This window comes from Jaculus jaculus, chromosome 16 (assembly GCF_020740685.1).
Source record: "Jaculus jaculus isolate mJacJac1 chromosome 16, mJacJac1.mat.Y.cur, whole genome shotgun sequence".
Taxonomy (NCBI): Eukaryota; Metazoa; Chordata; class Mammalia; order Rodentia; family Dipodidae; genus Jaculus; species Jaculus jaculus.
In genome coordinates, this window is record NC_059117.1 from 30386622 (window position 1) to 30410512 (window position 23891).

Consider the following 23891-nt stretch of genomic DNA (forward strand, 5'->3'; position numbering starts at 1 on the left):
CCCAGTGCCAGAAAATGCACTTTGTAGGTAACATCATGTCACCATGTAGAAACAGTGGATCCACCTGACAGCCTGGAGTCATTCTACCATCTGGGATCTTTTTGAATTTCAGACATTCAGCTTCTAAGATACCCGGTTTCTACTGATGGTCATTTGAGGAGAAAAGGAATCTTCACTTCAAAAATCAAAACCTATCAATTTATTTTATGTTTTAATGGTTTTTAGTTATTTAGGTAAAAACAGGGATGCTTGCTTTTTAATAATTAAAAACATTTATTTAAATATTTAAATATTATATATTTTTTAAAATATGGGATTGTTCTAAAACTTGAAGATTGGTGTAAAAATGTTATGATAATAAGTCCGAACTACAATTAAGCATGGAGACAGACATGAGAAGGAGCATTGAGCTGCTCTTTGTAAGGTTTTCATGAGTTTGAGCAGAGGCTGCAACGCATTGACATGGCTGCAGAAGGCTTCCCTGTGCATAATTTCTTTCCATTGTTTTCTCAGATGCCTTCCTCTACAAGAATAAACAAGGAAATGGTAACATCTCAGTCTCTTTAGGAGATTAGACTTTCTGACACTGGTAAATGGCAAAATTTCTTTGTTGAAGAAGAAATGACAACTGTTTAGATAAGCAGGTTCTATTCATTTTAATTATGGCTTTTGGCAGGGTATAAAAGCCTAATCTTTCCTAAATACCACTGTGAGGTCTCATGTCTGAGGCTCACTTACCCAGGGTAAGATCGTCATCAGCTACTTGCTGGGCACTGAGACTGATGCTATTTGATATAGTTGGACTGGCTGAAAGGGCAATAAAATGACTAATCAAAGAGTGATGAAATTCACAGCAAATATAAGTTTTACAACAGTCTTTCTTAACAAGTATTTATATCATTGACCTGAATTTTATTTATATTTCCTAATACTGACCAACATCTCATCATAATTTTCCTAGGTTTCTTCTGCAGATAGAGATTTTTTTAAAAAAAGGGGACTAAATAAGTAAATCAACTGGAACTTTGAGTCTTAACTATAAGTATATGATATTTTCCTTTAGTTTTGCTTTACCTGAAGAAATTTATAAAACTTCACTTGCTTATATTTTTTAACTTTTAAAATACTGTGAAGGAATGGGTCAAAGTCTCAAATTTGTTATGAAGCAAAAATAATAAAAGAGAAAGCTAAATTTCTCAAACTTCCAGTTGTTTTTTTATCTTTATTTTTACATAAAAATCATGTTAAACCCTTATTTGGAGTTTTGTTTTCTCTACTCAGGAACATCTCCACCTAAATTCAATGTTCTGAAAGACATGTATGATATTTCTTGCAAGATTAATAAGATGAAGGAAAAGAACAGGAAAAACCCAAATGACCAATTATATAATTTGCATTTTTAGAGACTTATTTGCAAACCCTAACTAAAAAATAAGTCTAAAATTAGATTTACTTAATTTTCATTTAATGTCAGAAAAACAGAACTTTTTCTTTAAATATTTCATGTGTGTCAGTCAGGCGGAAGCTTGTTTTTTCTTTTCCCACTTCTCAAAATCTCTGAATTTTGCAACATGAATAGAGAATCTAGAAAAGTGATGTGTTCACAGTGAGTAAAGAGGCACAATGTTTTACAATTCTTTTTTTTTTTTTTTTTTTTTTTTTTTACTTTGGACTGATGGTTATAAATAGTTTATTTGGCTCAACTTAATAATTAGTGAAAACTTTCCATTGACTATTAAGTTAGTAGATACACGTGAGAAGACATAACAAAGACAAATGTAGTTAATTGTACACTCAGTACATGACAAAAATGTAAATGAAAGATATCATCTCCACATATTAATGGAATTTTAAAGACTAAAGAAACTCCCAGAATTGCAAATGTTATTAACTAGTAATCTATTTGAATGTAGTCACCTAGAAATGACATTTATAGACTATTAGTTTGAATTATTTTCCAAACAATTATTTTAACAGTTTCAAAATGATGAAGTAAGCTGCATCATTATAGAATGGAACTTATAAGCTTTATCTCTGTAATAATGTGGCTTATTTCCTTTAGCCCTCTGGTACCTCCAGTTCTGTTAATCAACTGATGGTTAGTAAAGTATTTGTTAAGTACTTACTATATGCTCAGCACTCTGCCATATACCAAGTTGGGGTATGCATGTGCATTAACACTGGACCATGTGTCTCTCCAGAAGCAATGAAAACAAAAGGACATGAAAAGTTAGAAACAACAGGCCAGGTGCCAAGATGATTCAATAAAGATGCAAAGAAATGAAGGGAGAAAACAGTACACGCCGAAGAAGGAACTTGGACTTCCATAGTGGGGTTTCTGGAGTTCGGAGAGAGTCCTTTAGCTATAAACCCTGAGTTCATGTGTCTTCTACCAAAGAACTGAAATATAACAAGACTGAGAAGGATCATTATTGAAACATGGCATTTGTTCAAGGAACGATGGAACCAAGGGAAGGGAAAATGGATACACTCATGTAGTCTGAGGTCCCATGTGGGAAGTGAACATGGGCCTGGAATATGAAAAGGGATGTAGAGGAAAAAGTACCAAGAATTCCTGCCATGTGGAGGAGGCCTAGAGAGCCCATGTGGAAGTAGGGTTTGTGTCTCCTCTCTTCTCGGCCCACAGGGGAGGTTTACCATGACAGAAACCTGGAAATTCAGGAGAAATGAACAGCCAGCAAAGAGGGCTTGCCCACCTGCTAAGGGTCCACTTATCACCATCTTGTGGTGGGCTTTACCTTCAGGCTCAGGCGAGCCTCAGAGAGGGCTGATTGGTCTGGAGTTGGGGCTGGCTCAAGAAGAGGTCAGCCATGATGCCAAGTTTACGGCTGAGCTTAACTGACCAGAATTCCAGGATCACATTTAAACTTTAATTTTAGAAAAAGGGAATACCTTCCTAGAGAGGGACTTAGGTTGCTTATGGAAAGACAGGTTAGGCAAGAGATAAGGAGAAGTCAGATTCTTCCCTGATGTCTAGCAAAGTGGAGACTGCAAGGGCAGGCCCAGAAACATTCCTGCTGCTTGCTTTTGGGTCCCAGTCACCAGAACTGCTTCATTCCACCCAAAGCCATGTACACAAGAAACAATGAACAGCCAGGCATGGCGGGGCACGCCTTTAATTCTAGCATTTAGGCGAGGGAGGCAGAGAGGTAGGAAGATCTCTGTGAGCTCAAGGCCACTCTGGGACTACATAGAGAATTCCAGGATAGCCTGGGCTAGAGTGAAACCTTACTACAAAAAACAACAGGGGGAGGGAGGGTATCATCATGGGGTATTTTTTATAATCATGGAAGTTGTTAATAAAAAAATTAAAAAATTTTAAAAAAAAGAAAGAACAAAACCATGTATATTTACTGATAACCTAATTGTCTATGTAAGACTAAAATAAAATAAAAAGATTCTGGAATGGGAAGATGGCTCAGCAGTTAAAGGCCCTTCCTTGTAAAACAAAACAAAAAAAAAAAAGTAAGGAAGAAACAAACAAAGAACAAGTGATGAATGCAACAGTGAAAACTACAAAGCTCATAAAAGAAAATAAAGGGATAAATCTTTGAGACGTGGGGTAAGGCAATAAATAAGATGATATAACTCCCAGAGCATGAGAAACACAAGTAAAATAAGTCCGATTTCCACAAAATTTTTAAAACTGTTTCAAAGGATACTATCAAGAAGATCAAAGGCAACTCATAGAGCTGGAGGGAAAGATGCAAATTGTAAAGGACTTGTCTAAAAACATATTACAAGTTGTTCCTATTCAATGAGAGACACCCATTTAAAAAAATAGGAGATCAGAACAAGCAGTTCTACAAAGAAGATATACAAATAATTTTTAAAATCATGAAATAATGTTCAACACTTTTAGCTACTGGGTAAGTGTAAAATAAAAACCACAATAAGATACCAGCTCATGCCCGCTAGAATGGTCCTCACTAAAGAGACAGCTAACAAAAGTGTTGGTAAGGGTACAGAGACACTGGAGCCATTTACTGTGGGTAAAACAAAATAGCTGCATTTGGAAAGAATTGGCCAGTTTTCAAAAGTTACTTTGTGACCTAACATTTCACTTCTAGACATATGCACAGAATGAGGGCAGACATACCCACATCCACACAAATCTTCTTCACAGAACTAGTTAGAATAGCCCAAAAGTGGGAGAAATAATTGTCAATGCATTGATGAATGCATAAGTACAATGTGTTAAACGTGTACAATGAAATATGACCCAACCACAAAAAGGAAGGAGTGCTAATATATGTTTTGACATGAATGAACTCTGAAACTATTATGTGATGTAAAATAATGTAATCAAAAGAATAATTAAACATTTATATTCATTGAACATAACACATAGTTGCATAGTTTTCTATATTTATAGTTTATATAGGGGAGGTTGTCTAATATTCACAACACCTTACACATTATTTATGACCATCCTACAATTTGTAGAATTCCATGAGACCAAGTGTATAACAGATGTAAATTTAATCTAATCGTAAGCTAGGCTAATTGGGCCTTTCCTTGGGTAGGGTGGGTGCTGGGAAGGAAGAAGACTTGGGTACCAGGATGTCTTGTTTTCTTACTTAACTGTGTCATTGAGGAAAACAGGAGCCGAAGGATCTTCCATTTGGAAGGAGGAAAGAACTGAGTTTGTGAGGTGTAGGTTCCCTCACCCCAGCCCACCCATTCTGTGCCTGGTAGAATTCTTTGTCACTCACTCTGTTCCTTGGATAGGTGCACAGTATGTCAGCATTTTGGCATCTTTCCTTTAGCGTTAAGATCCAGACTCCACTTTTGCTGTCAAGCACGCTATTTTTCAACAAAACAACAAGGCAGGGTTGGGGGAGCACTGGGGTGGAGTGAGTGCTTCTTCCTAAATGCACTTCTAAGTCCTTATCTCAACATGATTTTTTTTTTTTTTTTAAATGTAGGGTCTCACTCTAGCCCAGGCTGACCTGGAATTCACTCTGTATTCTCAAGGTGGCCTCAAACTCATGGTGATCCTCCCACCTCTGCCTCCTGAGTGTTGGGATTAAAGGCGTGTGCCACCACGCCTGGCTTCAACATGATTTTCTTTACATAAATTGTAAAAAGCAAATCCAAAGAGACAAGAAGTAGATAGCAGAGCTGGGGTAGATAGGCTAGGTCTCCCACTTCAGCCAAGCCACAGAGAAATTAGGGAGATGAGCAAGAACACTGCCTCCATGCTGAACCTGATAATCAGCGCCAGGGTGAAGGAGACAGACCCTGAGGATACTCAACCGCTGCCAAAGCAGAGGTCCAGAGGCTCCTAAAGAGCCCATCACTGAAGTAGACTTAAAATTCACCCACCAGTGCTCAGGAATATTTGTAGAAGTGGGGAGTGGGGAGACTGTAAGAGCCACAGGCTGAGACATCATGTCCAGAGGCATTCCCACCCGTCTCCAAACACAAAACTGACTGCTGCTTCCACAATGTATAGCCCACAACCCCATGGGGAATACCTGCAACCCCATCGGGGAAGGTCTCCAGCTGAATGGGGCCAGGGACAAGGGAAAAGAGGGAAACAACACATGATGTAGCCATACAAAATATGTTGTGAATAATAATTAAAAAAAAAAGTAGATAGTGATCACTAAGGACTGGGGTTTGGGCTGGAGCTTAGTGGGAAATGAGTAACCATTGCTCACAGGTGTATGATTTCTTCTTGAAGAGGCAAAAATGTTTTAAGTTGACTGTGATAATGGTTGCAGAACTTTGAATATACCTAGAAATACTAAATTGTACAACCAATGCTAATTAAATCTTAATACTGCTGTTTTAAAGTGTTTTAGTATCACTGAAAAGCCCTGATTCTATAAACATAAGAATAGTGTCTTTTTATAAAAATAAAAACAGAAACTCACAGATGAAAGGTAATCATAGACAAAATTACTTTAGGAACTTTAAGAAGTATCTTGTCCTTAGGTGTATTCACTTTTCAAAATAATTTGCAATTTTAAATACAAAGTTGAACTTAAGCCTATGAATTACAGAGGTGAAAGACAGGGGGTCTCTATCCTTCCATAACAGCCATGCCAGGGAAGGCATGGGAACTCAGCCCCAGAATTTCCACCCACAAAAGGGGAGAAGGAGTGGAGTATAGGATTGTATGAGAATGCGTGCACACAGTTATCAAAGCATAAAAGTATGTTCCTACAAGTTATGTACCATGTGCAGTGTAATAGGCATGTAAATATAAAGATTTTTGCCTTCTCCTATTGTTATAATTTTCTCATTATACTAAAGGCTGCAAATGCTAAATGATTCTACCCAGAATAATCTCAATAGATTTGAGACCAGATAATTTTGGAAGAACTGATTTCCTGTGGAAAGATAGATGGCTCAGTGGTTAACAGCCCTATCAGTGGAAGCCTGAAAGACCTCTAATACTCACCTCAGGACCATGTACCCACTTGGGCACTGTGGTGGTTTGATTCCAATGTCCTCCATAAACTTAGATGTTATGAATGCTGTGTCCCCAGCTGATGGCAGTTTGGGAATTAGAACCTTCTAGAGGCCGAGTATTGTTGGGGACAGGCTTATGGGTGTAGTAACCAGCTTCCTCTTATGAGTGATGAGCACACTCTCCTGTTGCTGCTGTCCATCTAATTTTGGCCAGGAGGTGATGTCCACCCTCTGCTTATGCCATCGTTTATGCCCTGCCGTCATAGACCTTCCCCTCAACTCTGTAAGCCAAAATAAACCTTTTTTTTTCCCCACAAGCTGCTGTTGGTTAGGTATTTTCTGCCAGCAATGTGAACCTGACTGCAATCGGTCTTGGCTTGTATTACACTTTGACAGTTAATGATTATTTCATTATAACAGAAAGATTAATATTCCATCCAATGTCAGATGTTCTATTTCATTCAAATCTGTTTATAGTGCTTTTCATAGTGTACCACATCTATTGCAAGACTCTGTTCTTGACAAGATAGGGAAACTACTGAGAGAGCTGGCTGCCTCCCAACATTCGACATTAAAGGTACTGCCTAGGAGTGAGAAGAGGAAGAACAGTGCATCTCATTGACATGAAAACTAAGAGGTGCTACAAGGAGTGAAGGTGACAGACAGCTAGTGGTTAGAGGGGGTGGGGCACCTCTGTGGTAGACAGGCTGGGAAGAGCTTCTGACTTTTGTCATGTCTCATTAGAAGAGGGGATAGGTGAATCCTGCACATGAGCCCACCTGGAAAGGACCCAGCAGGAGGAAAGAACTGGAAACCAGGCGAGCAGACAGATCTGTCTCATGGTGCCTGCTTCCCCACCTCAGCTGCTGGTAACACCCGAGGAACTAGTATGTGATCAGTACCACTTCCCAATATTGGTATTATAAAATCTCACAGGAAACTAAATGCACTTCCTGGTAGCATAGGGCAGCATACATGAGACCTTCTCAAATACTCTCTATTAAGCTTCAGAGAAAGCTTTAATGCACTCCCAATAGCATGATAGTTCAGCTTTGTATTTTCTGCAAGGAAGCTAGAAATTAATGCAAAAATGGAGCCAGAAAAAAGAACTCTGGTCTTTTAAAACTAACAAAGTTTCTTCTGTCTGACTTACTTGTTTTTACTCAGTAAAATTTGCTCATATCTATCCATTACATCTAATGTCTCTGGATATTCAGACAATGACGAATGAGAATATGTACACATACAAGAGAAGAAAGTGGTTCAAGAAACTCTCCAATAGCTTCAACATGTCATTTTAGAAATGGAGGATTTTTGACATTACTACCAGCAAGAGTTATAGTTTGACAAGCAGTTATCATGTTCAGTATTTTTTGTGTATTTTTCTCTTTTTTTAAAAAAAAACAAAAACCTTAAATTCAAAAAAAAAATAGAAACAGTCAGGATTTAACATTAGTTCTAAGATTGCAAAGCCAACTCACTTCCTATTTAGAAAGTCTTAATAATTCAATTCAAAGATAATCTTTAGAAGGAGGTTTGCGGGGATGGAGAAATGACTCAGCAGTTAATGCATTTGCCTGTGAAGGCTGAGGACCCAGGTTTGATTCTTCAGTACCCACATAAGCCAGATGCACATGGTTACATACACATTTAGAATTTGTTTGCAGTGGCTAGAGGCCCTGGCATGTCCATTCTCTCTCTCCCTCTCTCTCTCTCTCTCTCTCTCTCTCTCTCTCTCTCATAAACAAATAAAAATGAAAAACAGAAGTAGGTGTGGGGCCCATAATAACTACGTTTGTTTTAATTTTTTTTTTCTAATCCTAATACCCAATTTGGGAGAACATTTTTTTAATTGCATCAGACTTGTAATATTTTAAGCATTTGCTTCTTTATCCACTTGAAATTTGAGAGTATGCACAACTCTCTCCTAAAAGGCATCATAAGGCTCTGAAAATGCAAAGATTAAAAAGAAACAGTATGTTATCTCTCATCTACAAATTATGCAATATTAATTACATGTATTGATGTACAAATGCATAGGTGAATGTAGCATTGCAAATAATGACAGAGTCAGATGTCCTGCTTAAGAATTGTTTTTGCTGTGCAGTTGGAACCAGGAAAACTAAGTAGAGACAGTGATATTTGGATTGTGTATTGAAGATAATGAGGAGCCAACTACATAGGAAGAGAGAGAGACATTCTAGTCCTAGCAAGGTCCATTTGCCAAATCATACACATGTAACAATAATGAGTTTGGAACTAAAACTAACTCTACATTGCTTAAATATAAAGAAGGAGCATAAGATAAACCCTTGCATAAGAGGACAAACTAGGATTTTACCATCTAAGAAATAACAAATGTAAAAAATTTTAAGATGGGAAGAGGTGATATGATTAGTTTTGTATCTTAGGAAAATCAGTTTATTATAAATGCCAGTTAACATGCTTAATTGCTAAATAATAGATTTATATTTATAAATTCATATTTTGTTTTACTTCTTCAAAGAGCAGAAGAGTCTTTTGTTTTCATTAAGTAGAAACTTCGTATGGACACATCATGTGTTGGTACAGTCAATTTCTCTCTTCCCTTCCCCCATTCACTGAGGACCATCCTCAGTGGCATTGCTGATACTCAAATGGGGTTGTGGGTTATGAGTTATGAGAGCAGCAGTCGGTCATTGCTGGGAGGGGCAATGCCTCTAGATATTTCCTCCCACCCTGTGGCTCTTATAATCTTTCTGCCCCCCACCCCCACTTCTGCAAAATTCCCTGAGCCTTGGTGAAAGCGTTTTAACTCTACCTTAGTACTGAGCTCCCAGCAGCTTCTGTCTCCATCACCCTGGCCCAGGTTGTCTGACCCACCGTGGGAGAAGCAGTCTTGCTTATCTCCACCATTCCTCTGTGGTTTATGTGCGAGGAAGGTCTCATCTCCTGACAGGGAGTCGGCTATCATTCATTGTCTTGTTGATAGATCTTGTTTGCCCTTGGTTCTCACTGCCTCCTGAAAAAACAGAACAGATTCTCGACCAGAAAGTGAGACCAGCATAAGTTAAAAGGGTAAACCATGTTCATTTAGAGAGGTTTTGATGGGTATAGCCTCTCTTTTGGCCAAAGGCTAGTGGGAGCTTCTCATTTGGAGACCATGATCTCGTTCTCCATAAGGTACAGACTTGGCTCCCACTTTCAGCCATGGGTTCCTTTCCACTGAGTGAATCTCTTAGCCAATCAGAACACCATAGGTTACCTAGGTCGGGTGCCACTATTGCATAGGTATATACGTCATGTTAGATAATAGGGATTAAAAGGTTTGCAGGGAGGGGAATGGAGTGATGGTGGGGGGAGCTATACTCAAAACTAAATCCAAAATGAACTGGTACTGTAGAAAACTTCCTCCTAGATAGCAAACTAAAAGATATAAACTCTCAATAAGAGTATGAGGTGATCTTCTGGTAAGAATGGCCTTGGAGAAGATGGGATGAAGTGAAGCCTAACCCTAAACATTTCTCTCTGGCTTGTGATTCCTAGTACTAGAAGTTGGTTGCAACATGAACTATTGATTGATAAGACATACAAGGTCCCCAAAACAGGACAAGCTTCTGTCAGAGTACTTGATTACTCACTGAGGTAAAAGGTAAGACCCTATTGCTGAAGACACAACAGTCTGCCAACACAGAACATTGAGAGAGATCTGGCTGGAATCTGGAAGGAAGCCAAGCCCCAGATCGGCCGAAATAGTGCTGGAAAACAGTACATGAGCTGCTGGGGGTAAATGACCGACAATATTGTGAGTGAGCAGGGGACACGGCTGAGTGGAAGCAACCAGAAGGCACTTACGTTATCTGCACTCGAGCATCTCACCCTTCTTAGATGAGGCCTTGTCTATGGAGAGTTGAGCACTTTCTTCTGTGTGAAACTGTAAAGAGATGTATCATCTTAACAGAGGAAACTTTATGACATTTCTGGTAAAAGTGACAGATAAATGGGGAGGGAAAAGAGACTCCTTGAATGCCTGTAACTGTTTTCTCCCAGGCCTTCTTGCTGAATGGAAGTTCCTACCCAAGTGAGCAGCCACAGCACTTGTCTGTAGTGGCAGCTTGTTCCTGATAGGCTTTCCTGACAACTGGCCCCACCCACAGCCTCCAGTCCCTGTTTGCAGTGGAGATCTGAGAACACAGTGAAAGAAAACTCATGGGCAAGTATTTACTGGACAGTGTCCATCCATGGCTGGTTTCATCATATGGGGGACCTGAAGCGCTAGTTCTAGGTTTCTTTGATGAAGATGATGGTGAAACAAAGCCAGACAAAGAAGGAGTCACAAGTAGTGGCTATAAGAGTGAAGGTGTATTGAACCCATGTGTAGAACTCAACCTGTCACCTCCTGGGCACCTCCTATGCACACCTGCTACCACCACCAAGAAAACTGGCAGCTTGGTAGCACAGGTAGGGTCCTAAGCCTTGTTGCAGGTAGACACTGATTTCATAGGCCTCTGCTGTGACTGCGCAGACCCACGGTATGAAGGACCTTTGTTGGTGTTTTAGGTTCTTTTACATAATACATTCTGCATGAGGAACTCAGCCAGGTGAAAGATGAACAGAACAGAATAGTTCCTCAGAATATCATGGCACTGGTGGATATGGCTTTTACAGGTGAAACCCAAATCACTCTTGTGTAACTAACAGTTAAGCCATTAGACATGTTTAATTCTAAAAAGTGGAGAAGTTACTCTACTGTGGCTTTTGCTGGTACTTTTTATAGCCACGGTGTGGTAGGAAGTAGGCCCCAAGTTCCCTTGGTAATAAGTAGTATAGAAGCAACACACAGAATCTGAGTCGTCAGTGAATCATTTTAGGAGTTCTGTTCCAATCCTTGGAAATAATTTACCAATTATTGTTTTTTTTTAAAAAAAATTTGTGCAATGTTTACTGGATTCCAGGAACACCTCATTGAAATGTGATGTCTTCAGCCAATTTGGTCAATTATTGAAGAAACAAGCTGAATGTCTCACCAGGTGAGATCTGTGTCTGTACTCACCCCTGTTTTCTTTATGAGGACACTACTCATATTTGAAGAGGAACAAATTGGTGCACCAAGATACCAGCAAAGGGGAAGTCCCATGTCCACACAGAAACCTGATGTCCCTGGCAAGATATGTCAGGGCTTTGCCACCTTGAAATTATTCTTAGCATTAAGGGAAGGTGGTCTCTGTAGATTTCAGTGTTAGTCACAGTCACAGCAAATTTTGGGCACTTGAAAAGAGAAGTCAAGTGGCTTCACAACCCTCCCCCATACACACACACTGACTAGGCTTCTCTACATCAGGTATTCAGGTTTTCCTACTATTTTCCCACAAATATGTCTCGTATATATATATTTTTTTCTCTCTCTCTGTTGAAAATAACTTTATTTCAAGGTTTACTACTTTCTTTACCTAAGTCAGGTTGTCTTTTACCCTAATTCTGTGTATAGAAAACAAAACAACTTCCCCTAAAAGTACTTGTGTACTTTTCTCACATGAGCTGTCAGCAATCCGGTTGAGCTCTACAATGGTTCAGTGATTCTTGTGGACCCTAACTTCCCCATCATTGTGTCCGCAGCCCTCATCATGGCCTGGCCAACAAAATGTGTCCAGTAATTGCTTACTGAATGGATTATAAGAACCCGAGATTTTTCTCTATCTGCCTTACCCATTAGACACAAAACTTCTATATATTAACAGATGTCTTGTTTCACAGGTCATAGTTAGCATCTTCTGTATTGTATTCATTTAGTTAAGTGGCGAAACAAACTCAAATCCTGGTCTTTTATGTATGTCATAACCTCCCTTGCTTTTGCGAACTTCCTTCCCATCACTACTTTCCACAAGCTCCACACAGTTCTTCATGCCATTTCCATCATCTGATTACCCTCCAATGCCCACTGAAATTTTACCTGGTTAAGACTTACTGACTGCCACAGTCCCCATAGACCTCATGGCCTTTATATATATGGCCTCTATTCAGACTTGTCCTGAACATTTGTTCTATTCATTTAAAAAAAAACATTTCCATACATATGTGTGTGCATATATACACATATATGCATGTATATATGTGTGTGTTGTATGTGTATGTATGTATATATATGTTTGTGCGTGTGCAGGCACATGAGTGTGTATGCGTGTTTGGAGGCCATTAGGTAAATGTTGGGTATCTGTTTCAACCACTCTGTACCTTTTTTGAGAAGGGCTCTCTCACTGAACCTGGAGCTTATCAATGTAGTTAGACTAGCTAGCTAGCAAGCCCCAGGACCCCCCTCATCTCTGCTTCCCCCATGCTGGGATTATAGTCTGAGCTGCCACAAACAGCTTTTAGATGAGTACTAGGGATTCAAACTCAGGTCCTCACAATTGAACCATAAGCACTTTACCAACTGACTCATCTTCCCCAGCCTCATTTTAAATTTATACATGATGTTACATATTTGTTTATATTTGAAATCTACTGATGTAGCTGCTTTGTTTTCCTCTAGCCTAGACTCCGCTCTGGGCTCTAAGTATAATCAAAAGTGAATTCTAATTTTTAAATTGTGAAGGCATTTTTATATCATTATGTCTTTTTGCATTTATATTTATAAATAAAAATGTGGATAAAATGATATGTTGTTTCAGATATATATACATATATATAATATATATGCACATATATATGTATATACATATATATATATCTTTTTTAAGTAAGGTAGATGTTAAAAGGAAGTGTATATGAAATTCCATCTACTATTGTATGTGTTGGGAAATTTTTCAGGATTCATGTTTTATAATACTCCCCAAACTGGGTGTGGTGGTGCATGCCTTTAATCCCAGCACTTGGGAGACAGAGGTAGGAGGATTGCCATGAATTCAAGGCCACCCTGAGACTACATAGTTAATTCCAGGTCAGCCTGGGCCAGAGTAAGACCCTACCTCGAAATACAAAACAAAACAAATCATATGTGTGTGTGTATGTATATATATATGGTACTCCCCGAGTTTTTCTTCATTATCACTTGCCATCACTATGAACCTGTTTCTCTTTTCCTTAAATGTCTCCCTCAGCATCCCAGTTAGTCCAAACCCTCTGGGGGAAACAGAGATTGGCATGTGAAGCTGACTCAAACTGTTCATGAGATAATTGACCAGGAAGCTCCTGGTGCTAAGCCAAGTATTTTTTTTTAAGTAATTAAGAAGACAGCACAAAGAAGTATGATCTACATTTTTAAAGAAAAATGAGAGTCGAGCATTACTCCCCAGGGTCCTACAATGCTCCCATTGTTGTGATTCTCTAAAACAATGACAGGAAAACATCCAAAATCCACGAACATGTGTCCTTTACTGAAACAGCTGTTCTTTCCTTTGCCCAGCTATGTAGAAACTACCTGCTGAAGTTTGGAGATTCTCAACCATTGCCTTCTCTACAACATCCCCTGGGTCCTCCTCCATCTCCTTAGACAGCAGCCATGTTGGCGTAGAGCACTGACCCTGTGTTCCTCGTGCATGCCACTGTGGAGTACGGTTTTGGCATAGCACTACTCTGAGTAGAGAACTAAATTTAAGCCATCTCTGCAAACCCTAAACTCTGAGTTCAGTAACCATTTTCTTCTCCTTGATTTGCAAATCAGCAAAGTTGCAGAAAAGAATTCAATGAAAGCTTGAAACTGAATTGGAGTCTAGTTTTCTCTCCCAACATTTGTATGTTGGAAGTCCTCTTCCCTGATTTCCTTGTCCCAAAAGTGCTCTTTCTTCTGAATTTGTACACCTCTTAACCCCTTTGAAGCATATGCCATACTCTGCTTTGATTTGGTGATATGTGTCATATCTCCTCTGTCATCCATAATTTGTGAAAACAACATGATATCTTTTCTTCCTGCTACTCTGTACTATTCCTGCTTGCCATGGATTAATTTGTTGAATTTTTGAATTTTGAAAGGCATGGGAAGAATTTCGTTGCTGCCTTTGGATTATCTATACTGAAAATTTGAAATTTATGATTTGCCTAAATAATTTTATAAGCTGTTTTCATTAGCGGGAATGAAGAAATATGTAAATAGGCTACCATTATTCAGAGCATGAGTACTCACATGGCTCTTCAAGGCTTCCCGAACTGTTCCTTGACCATTTAGTCAGCAAAGACAAAGACACAGTAATTGAAGAAACAATTTTCCTTAGTAGTAGTTTTAGAAATAACTAAGAGAGTAATCACAAGATTTCTGAATCAAACTCCATGGTTCTTCGCCACTTATATCACAGGGGTCTGTGTGTTTAGTGATCACTGAATATCTGTAAACCTTTGCATCCATCACAGATATTTTATAGCACCATCATGGTAAAGAATCTGGAGAATCATTCAGTAGCCAAAAGGTATTCTAAGTCTGTCTCTGCCTAGCATGTGACCTTGGATGTCAGTCCTAGCATGCTATGACCGAATGCTGCAAACTGGGGCAATGATGATGCACAGAAGCTTACTTGGCTCATGGTCCTGCAGGCTCAGAGACACAAGCTTAAGAAGCCAACATCTGGTGAGGGCCTCCTTGCTGTATCATGACATGTTGGAAGACATCACAAAGATGACTGGGAGAAAAGGTAGACCAAAGTTGCTTCTATAACACATCTACTCCTCAATAATAACATCAATACTTTTATGTGAGCAGAGCCCTTATGAATTAGCTATAAAAAACCCATTTCTCAGAACCGTTGTGTTGTGTTTTTAAGTTTCCAGTCCATGAACTTCAGCGGACATGTGCAAACCACATCACCAATGCTCTGGACAGCACCCACATTGTCCACTAAAGTAGTATGTTTAACAAAGGTGGCTGCTACAAGGACCATCTTACTGCCTAACATGCTCACTCTTTGTCTGTTTCTTTACCCATAAGTAAGGAGAGCAGTAACACCCTCCAAAGAATTGTACAGAGATTAGATAAATACATACACACATATGTGCATGGATACATACACACATGCATGTATGAATGCATGCATATATACATACGTACTAGAACAGTATGCTATATTCCGTCAGCTCCATATGTAATGTCTTGCTTTTATTTCTACTTGGATCATTTAATTTAAAATGAAGCATATTAGTGGGCTGTGGTGACACACCCTTAATCCCAGCACTCGGGAGGCAGACATAGGAGGATCACCGTGAGTTACAGGCAACCCTGAGACCACATAGTGAATTCCAGGTCAGTCTGGGCTAGAGTGACACCCTACCTTGTAAAAACCAAAACAGAAAAAAAGATGCAAATGTATACATCTTACATAGTGGAAAAGGCAGAGGTCTTTAGTGGTTCGTAGGGGTCAACTTTTAAGATTGGTTTTAAGATATTGATGACAAAAAGCCGGGTGCGGTGGTGCACAGCTTTAATCCCAGCACTTGGGAGGCAGAGGTCGGAGGATCTTCATGAGTTTGAGGCCATCCTGAAACGACATAGTTAATTCCAGCTCAGCCTGGACCAGAGAGAGACCCTACCTCAAAAAACCAACATATATATATATATATATATATATATATATATATATTTATGTGGCAGTGACAACTCAAATTTCTTTCTTATCTTTCACGATCTGTCCAAACATACTTACTTTGTAAAATCAGACTAGACATTGTTCAGAAATAGCTTTTCACATATTAGTTCAGTACTTTTAACTCTATTTTAACTGGACTTTGAAATATCATTGCATACAAATACTTAAAATCATATGAAAACAATAAAACCCAAACATATTTCTATTCACTCTTTTATGTGAAGGATTTTGGTTGACATGTGACATAAAATTTAAAAAAAAAAAACAACTGACATCGTTAGGATATGAATGAATGTCTCAAATGAGGGCTATGTGTTAGGTGCTACATTGACTCGTGGTTGTGACAGAAAAAAAATTAGCTAAAATATAAAAAAAAAAAGTATACAATTTATTTAACTACTCAGTCTATAAGAATCTATGGAATATTCTGACATTGCAGGCAGAACACAACTTCTCTGCCATACACAGGGCTTCTACCCTGGTGTAAGGAGACAGAGAAACAACCTCAAGTAAGTAAATGCATATTTTTTGGTTGGGTTTCATAGAACAGACGGAAGGCGAATGTGAACTACTAGACTGTGGTGGTGCAGCAGATGCTTTGCTCTCTGATTTGAGCAGAAACTTTGACCCCAAAGAAGCCAGTCCCCCTGGGGAAGAGCATTTCAGACTACTCAGGTACAAAGGCTGTGGGTCTAAGAAATCCTGCCTTGGTCACACACCAGAAGGGAGGCTTCGGTGGAGGAACCTAGCAAGCAAGAGAGAACAGAAAATTAGGTTCTAGACTCGGGAGAATCAGAGCTTGCAGTCCACACACCCTTAGAAGTCACACTACAGAATTTGAGGATACGTTATCATACAAATAAACAGAGCCAAGAATTACCAACCATAAAGCAAATAACCAACAGCACTGGTTTTAGTTTTGCTTTTGTGGTTTTTTTTCTCACTTTACATATATATATATATATATATATATATATATGTATATATATATATATATATATATATATATATTTGTTCTTGTTACAGGTATAAATTTGGTTAAAATGTAGTTAAAGTAGCTTGGAGAAATGTCAAACATAACACAAAATTCATTTGGGGTTTTTGTAAGTTTCTTTCCTTTTAGGATGAAAGTAATACTACTCACTACAAAAATGTTGGACAATTAAAAAAAAAAATTAAAAAGCAACATTTACCCACAATCTAAAATCCTAATTCTGAATGCCACTAATAATTTATTCCTAAAGCAGGGTTATGTTAAAATACCATTTGTGATTATTTAACTTTGATGAGTTGAGAGTAAATGAAGAAGGCCACTGATTCAATTTACAAAGAGAAGACTAGAGAAATGGCTTAGCAGTTGATGTGCTTGCCTAGGAAGCCAGAGGACACAGGTTTGATTTCCTAGTACCTACATAAAGCCAGATGCACAAGGTGGTGCATGAATCTTTAGTTCATTTGCAGTAGCTAAAGGCCCTAGCATGCCATTCTCTCTCCTCTCTTTCTCTCCTTCCCTCTCTCTCTCTCTCTCTCTCCTCTCTCTCTCTCTCTCTCTCTCTCTCCCCCCCCTCTCCTCTCTCTCTCTCTCTCTCTCTTTCTCCCCCCCCTCTCTCTCCCTCTATTTCCCCCTTCTCTATTTCTAAAATAAATAAAGAAAATATAAAAATGATAAAGAGAGAAGTCTCTGAGGCCAAAATGATGTCCAATTTCAGATGAAAATTAGCATGTTTTTGTTTTAAAGATACAATTAATCAGAAAAAAAAAAGGTAGGCTAGTCATGGTCAGAATGTTCCTGCTTGCATTGGAAACACTTTGCTGACTGAACTATCCTCCAGCCCCTAATGAATGTTTTGATTTCAAAGGTTGCTAAATCTTATCTCCCTGAGCAGTTGTGTCAATAAGAAGTCATGTCCTGCTTCACTTTGGAAGGAATAACCTTGAGGGAGAGTGACCTTTGTGAAACTAGACTTCCTTTGATGGACAGACGCTGCAGTGGGAGGTGACAGTGCTGGTAACGCAGCTGGCCACTATGCTTTAGGGCCTGGCTGGGTCTCAGCTGAACCCAGCTAATGGCAAGATCATGGTACCAAGTACTTACTCCTTCACAGCTTTTGACAGCCAGTGTTTCCAAAGTATCCATATCATCTTTTTCTCTTCTCCCTTCCACATTCCCACTTTGAGACTTGTTAGTTGCAGGTTAGTGATACACAGCTTGCCAACTCCCTTCTGTTGGGAAGTGAGATTCCCAAGCTTCAGGGGATCATTTTTCACCAACTCAATACTAATATGACACAGACGTCAAAAGTAAAGGCTCAGCAGCTATCAAGTCTTTGTAAGAGAGTTTTTCTTTCTTCAATACTGACTAAAATAAGAACATGTTAATTTGCAGAAAGCTCTGCTAGAAACACTGTCCTTTCACATGATAACGGGCAGCCCCAGAGTCCAAGAACAAATAGGGTGTAACCAGGGAAAATTAAAATATGATACCTTCATCTCAAGAGTCACTTGATAATTACTGATTCCCTATCAAATGTGTATATAGATATAAAGGTGTTCATGTTTTCTGTGCATACTTATCTATCTCTATGTGCACATTCATTATTATAAATATCACTCCACACCTTGCATTTTTACCAAAGCATGTTGCCATCATCAATGAATCCTCAACAACATCTTATTAGGGGCTGTGGCATAAAGCACTCTGTCTTTCATGCAACTATAAGGATATGAATTCGATTTCCTAAACCCATGTAGAAAATCATATTAATGCGTGCTTATTATCTCAGCCCTGGGGAAATAGAGGTACACAGATCCCTGGGGCTCACTGACTAGCCAGGTTAGCATAATTGGCAATGGACAAGCTTCAGGCCAATGAGAAAACTTCATCTCAAAAACAGATGACATCAAACATTTTCCTCTGGCCTCCACCTGCCCATGCATACCTACACACACACACAAACACATACACACATAAGCAAACATACAAAAATATCCCATTTATGGAATAAATATCAAATCATGCATATATGTTACTCATAATTTAAAGTACCCTATCACTGTACTTTCAATATGAATGAAGTTATAAAGAATATGCTAGGACATTAATAATTTTCCAGTTGCTAATTTTCAGGATAAATCCCTAGACATAGGTCTGGTATGATCAATTATTTGTATATTTTTTAAATTTTTTTGTGTTATTTTTATTTATTTATTTGAGAGTGACAGACAGAGAGAAAGAAACAGAAAGAAAGAGAGAGAGTGGATGCACCAGGACCTCTAGCCACTGCAAACTAACTCCAGATGCATTTGCCCCCTTGTGCATCGGGCTAACATGGGTTCTGGTTATTGGAGCCTCGAACTGGGGTCCTTAGGCTTCACAGGCAAGCCTTTAACTGCTAAGCCATCTCTCCAGCCCTATTTGTATATTTTTCAAAGTTCCTAAGCTATATTGTCAAATTGTTTTCCCATCAGTATTTAAGAAGATTATTCTTACTAAATTTAGCAAAATTAATTGTCTTTTAAAACTGCTGTGGCTATTAGTTCTGATATTTTAGATATGTCAGAGCCATTTTTAATTTTCCTGTCTGTTTCTCTTATTTATAAATAAAGCTGAAAGCCGGGCGTGGTGGTGCACGCCTTTAATCCCAGCACTCGGGAGGCTGAGGTAGGAGGATCGCATTGAGTTCAAGGCCACCCTGAGACTACATAGTTAATTTCAGGTCAGCCTGGGCTAGAGTGAGACCCTACCTCGAAAAGCAAAAAAAAAAAAAAAAAAAAAAAAAAAAGCTGAGAAAAAACTAAAATGTAATTCCTATACTAGGGTTTATGACATCCAGAGCCATAGTCTTTTGATTAGTTTTGTAGTACTGGGTATGAATTCCTTCCCATGGAGCAGGCCTAAAATCCAATCAGCAGTTGGTTTCTTCCATAAACCACATGCCATCATTGTACCAGTTGGAACATTTGGTCTGGCAGGCCATTTTTAAATCTTGCAGGATCCACTACTGGTTAAGACTATTGATAATTTTTCTGCCCAAGGCAGGCTACATAGTATTTTCTAGCACCATGACAGATAATCAATAGGGAGATGGCTTCCAGCTCAGCTCCAGCTTGATTTCTGTGTTGTGAAGCCAACACCTGTGCTTTCTTTCACAACAGTTTTACTCTCTTGTTTTTGATGAGCAACCAAGAACCTTTGCAATAGTTTATATTGTTTTGAGGTCACCTAGGACCTCCCTCACCAACAACTCACCAGTCAGTATATATACAATATTCTCCCCTTAAGTCGTCCTCTGTCCTTCCTCCCTCCTCCCTCATGGCCTATTTCTAGATTCCTGACCACTACTGCTAACTCTTACTCCAACTCACATACAAAGCTAAGCATTTGAAGGTGGGATCCACATATGAGACACAGCATGTGATGTTTGATTTTCTGACCCTTAGTTGCTTCATCTAGTATAATCTTTTTCGCATCCATCCATTTTCCTGCAAATTTTATTACTTCATCTTCATTTACAACTGAATGGAACTCCAATGTGCAAATTGCCACAACTTCATTATTCATTATTCAGTTGGTAGGCATATAAGCTGATTCTATTTCATAGTTATTATGAGTTGAGCATCAGTAAAACATGGATAGAGTATATATCTGTATTAGTAAAAAAGTGTGGAGTCCTAAGGGTATATGCCCAGGATGGTATAGCTGGACTACCTATTTTTAATTTTCTTAGGAACTTCCACATTGGGTTTCATAATGGCTGCACCAATGTACATTGCCACCAATAAAAGATAAGGAGGCTGAACAGTTTAAAAATATTTAATGGTCAGGGTTGGAGAGAGGGCTTAGCCGTTAAGGTACTTGCTTCCATAGCCAAAGAACCCAGGTTCTATTCCCCAAGACCCACACAAGCCAGATGAAAAAGGTGGCACATGTGTCTAGAGGCCCTGGTATGCTTGCTCTCTCTCTCTCTCTCTCTCTCTCTCTCTCTCCTTCTTTCTCACTCTCTCAAATAAATAAAAATAATTTTTTAAAAGCTTTAAAAATATTTAATTGCCATTGATATTTCTTTTATTCAGTTCTACAACCTTTTTTGTTTTTTTTTTTTTGTTTTTTTTTTTTTTGAGGTAGGGTCACACTCTAGCTCAGGCTGACCTGGATCTCATTCTGTAGTCTCAGGGTGGCCTCGAACTCATGGTGATCCTCCTACCTCTGCCTCCCAGGTGCTGGGATTAAAGATGAGTGCCACCATTCCCAGCAATATCTTTTTTCTTGAGTTCTTTGTATATCTAAAATTTAATCCTCTGTCAGATGTATAACTGGAAAAAACTTTCTCCCACTCTGACTCTGTAGGATCTTTCTTTCTTCAGTTAATACTGTTCTTGCCTGTACAAAGGGTTTTACATTTCATGAGGTCCCATTGGCTGACTACTGGCATTGTTTTCTGAGCAACTGAGGCTTTATTCATAAACTCTTTACTTATGCCTATATGTTGAAGTATCTCCCTTACATTTCCCTCTAGCAATTTCAGTGTTTCAGATCTGAAGTTAAGGTCCTTGATTGATTTGGAGTACATTCTTGTGCAAGGTGAGAAGTAAGTATCTAGTTTCATTCTTCCACATGTAGATATCCAGTTTTCCTAAGCATTTGTTAAAGAGGCTATTTTTTTCTCCAGTGAGTATTTTCAGCATTTTTGGCACAAATCAGATTGCTATAGCTGCCTGGGTTTATACCTGAGTCCTCTTATCTCAGTTTTAGTTTGTAAATCTATCTTGGTTATTTTTTGCATATTCACCTTTTGATGATTTTAGCTTATATATTTTCTTAAGACATCCTTCTATTTTTATTACTATGATTCTAAAGTAATAGACAATTTTGAAGAGAATAGCTGTTTTTATACTATTGAGCCTTTTTGTTAATGAACAAAGTATTATTCCACATCTATTTGTGTCTCCTTTTATGCCTCTCAGTAGAGTTTTATAAGGATTGTTTATAAATATTTGGTATGACTATGAATATTATCATAGAAGTCTTGTCTATTTTATTTTCTAATTGACTATCACTGATGTTAATAAAAGCCAAATACTACTATATGCTAAGCTCATATCTTAGCATATTAATTAAGTTCCTGTATTGATTTGAATATTACTTACTATAAAGTTATTAAATGGTAATGTGGCAGTTTCAAAACTCTCTGTCCACTGTTTGTGCTAGTTCCCTTGTTTTATCACAGTGGCTGGAAACAAGTTAAAAGTTGAATAGTTGCATTTTTCCTTTCAATAATGAGCCTGCTTCTAATCTCACTATTAAGAATATTGTAGTTGAGTGTGCTGCCTCATACTTGTAATACTAGTACTTGGGGTTGGGTATGTAATGAGCTTCAGGCCAGTCCAACAGAGTAAGACCCTGTCTCAAAAAAGCATGAAAAAAAGAAGTATAGACATGCTATTTATTATTATTACACACATGACAAGTTCCTTTAGAATATTTCTTATTATCTATCTATCTATCTATCTATCTATCTATCTATCTATCTATCTATCTAAGAGAGAGGCAGACAGAGAGAATGGATACACCATTGCCTCTAGCCACTGGAAATGAACTCCAGGTTCCTGTGCCACCTTGGGCATCTGGCTTATGTGGGTACTGTGGAATTGCATCTGGGTACTTAGGTTTTGTAGGCAAGCACCTTAACCACTAAGCTATATCTCCAGCCCTAGAATATTTCTTAAGAATCACATAAAACACTTGAAGAGTATTTCCTTCTTTGATGCAATGAGGTGAATTTCATTAAAACACTTCTGATATCAGCCACTTTGCTTTGCCACTACTATTCCCTACCTAGTTATGCTATCTCATTTCTATAGTAAATTCCTTATTTCAAGGTGTTATTTAAAGACTTGGAATCCGTAGCTCATGAGCAAAAAAAATTTATTTAAGAAAGTTTGTGAATATTGCTCATAAAATAGTCTCGAGCTTCTTGGCTGGTGGTGATAGAGGACAAGTCACTTACAAATGTCTACTGCTCTCTTTGTCAGTTTTATTAGTGTTTAAATCTGTTAGTAGAATCTTATTTTCATTTTTTATTTTAAGAACTGCATATTTTAAAGATGAATTGTCACTATGTAGTACAAGTTGGACTCAAATTTGTGCTTTAGTCCCCTGAGTGCAGGGATTTACAGGGGCTTGCCACCGAGTTCAGCCTACTTTTTAATCATAGTTCTCAAAGACTGATCTAATGTTCTTTAATCTTTCTATGAGTACATTTTTGTTGTATCAGATCATGAAACCAAATTACTTTGTTTTGTTAATTAGTTGTTATATGTTTACTTTTCTTGGACTTGCTTTTGTCCTTTTTTGTTCCAGAATGTTAGAATTATATAGTTCTTTTACTTTTAATCTTTTCTACAATTTCCTGATAAGTGTGTTTTAAATGACAATATTTCCTGGCCTTGAACTCATGGAGATCCTCCTACCTCTGCCTCCTGAGTGCTGGGATTAAAGGTGTGCGCCATCACACCTGGCTAAATGTTATACTTTTAATGACCTCCATTCTCCCCAAAAGATGTAATATGCCTTTGACACTTGGTACAGTATTACACAAGGGCACACTGTTACTAATATCTTATTTCTATGCTCTATAAAAACATTGCTTCTAATTGTGTTCCAGGTCCAGTGCAAATACATTTCAGTGGTATGAAAAAATATTAATGATTCTCTGCTATACCACATGTCAGATGTGCAGGTCTAAGTTGGTGAGGAAGTCAACTGGATTGATAGGATACACTTCTCAGTGTATGGGAAAGGAAGAGTTGGTCAGATGGTGTGAAGTTCAACTGTGGGTCTCACATCGTTGGCATGTTATGCTGCTTCTAGAAAACACAGTTGTGAAAACTCATATCCTG